This window comes from Asparagus officinalis, chromosome 3, assembly GCF_001876935.1.
Source record: "Asparagus officinalis chromosome 3, Aspof.V1, whole genome shotgun sequence".
Taxonomy (NCBI): Eukaryota; Viridiplantae; Streptophyta; class Magnoliopsida; order Asparagales; family Asparagaceae; genus Asparagus; species Asparagus officinalis.
In genome coordinates, this window is record NC_033796.1 from 6,676,558 (window position 1) to 6,678,639 (window position 2,082).

Here is a 2,082-nt window from a genome sequence, read left to right on the forward strand (position 1 = left end):
ATCTTGCCCTCTTTAGAGGTTAGGAGTATACATGCATATATCTCCGTTGTCGGGATCCATAGGTCACCTCTAGCCGTGCATAGGGAGGCGGTGATGAAGTGCGGACTAAGAGCCGAGCCATCCCTCGCTTTACAGGTGTCGGCTGACGACTGGAGGGGAAGTTACTTCGGCATGGGAGAAGGTGTCTCCGCATTTTCTAGGAAGTGATTGAGAGTGTGTCAAAAGGCACGTGTGCAGCTAACAAGTCATAGAGATCATCAGGCCAAAATCTGGATAAGGCTTGTCTGATGTGGACTAGGATGCTGACATACGCTCTAGGAGAGAGGCTTGAGGCAGAGGTCGAGTCCTCAACTTAGCCGACAGCAGGGAATAGTCATCAAGTCGTCACCATGAGTCGCCAAGTGAGTGGTCGAATGCCCTAGGTGAGTTGTCCTTGACGATAGGGTCAACTTATCACCTTTCGTGTCGACATGAAAGAATGTCGACTTGATGAGTTGACGGGGTCAAGGCTTTGGTTGGGCTTGGGCCACTTAAGTTGGTTAAGGTCATTTTGCTAGGACTCTTATTGTATCATTTTGCAAGTATCAGTATCTTGGGTGAATGAACACCATAACATTATCCTTAGAAATTATTTTGTTAGATCATGCACTGTAATGATCACTTGCTTGAAGATATAATATAATTCAGAGGTTTTTTAAACTTGTGCTTAACCTATAACTAGTAAATGATAACTTTGTTATAATATGTTATTATGTATGTTAACGACATGTGAGATGTGATTATTGATCTCAGCTACTGGGAATGAATATCCCCCTGGTGTATGTCATAAGCGCATATTTGATATGTGTAGCACAAGACCTTATTTGGATTCTCTAGGACGAGTCGCTTAAGATATAGAGAATTTGAATTGTTACGTGGTTCTTTAGACTTGATGATATTATCATTTTCGATTTGATAATTTAGTATATTTTGATATCATGGTTAGCTTGTTTTACAAGTGTTATACAACCTGAAATATTGGGTTATTAGATTTTATTTAGGAAAATAATGGATATCTAGATATGATCCAATATACTCATTTTTATGGGTTATTTTATTATGCACATCCCATGAAGATATTAAATTCCTGTTGACGTGTGTTTTTTGTTAAAAAAAATTCAAATTTTATTTGCTTAAAAAATAAAATATTTTGATGTTTCAAAATAATTTATATTTTCGTTCATGGGATTGCAATTTTAGGAATGAGAAAATAAGTGATTTGTCGTGCTCAATAAAGTTGCCTAAAATAAATTGATATTGGAGGTGACTAAATGTAAGATAATACTACTCATGAATATTTAATCTCATATTATGGAAGAGCTTTTATGAATAATTGGTCGGATAAAGATTTGATTGTTAAATTAAAATTATTAATTTGATTAATAATTTGTTCTCGATACGAGGCTCAATTGGTCTCACTGATATCAATAGAAGATGTTTACATGCAATACAATTTTATTTCTATCCTAATTGTCGTGAAAATAATATTCTATCTTTAAATATTATGTATAGAGTTTTAAACAATTAAGAATTATTTTGAAATTAAAATTTATAAGGCAGGTCTAATCCTATATATAAGATTCATATGTAGCCTTATAAAAAAAGATATAAAAAATAGATTTTGAGAACCTATATATATTTCAATATTGCTCCTCTTCGGTGACGAGTAGATTTCAGTTGGAGGCTTTTTATCTTGAGGAAGTTATTTCATATTGATATCGGGATAGATTATCGAAGAAATTCAGAAAGCGTTTCAGATGTTCTTCTTAATTCTAATTAATTTTGATTAATTTACATAATATTTAATTTTGATTATTCTCTGAAGAAAGCATTACCGTTGCGACCTATTTTTCCTGTATTTGTAAACGTCTTTTATTGACTGATGATTGAGTATGAAGAGCCCCTGTACGTATCAATCAACCACGTGGCGTCTTGATTGTTCGCGAGAGGACGGTAACATGACAAAACGTCAGGTTACTATTTGCTTATGTTCGTTTCTTACGATTTTTTTACTTGAAAATTTCTTAGATTTCCTTCGGATTC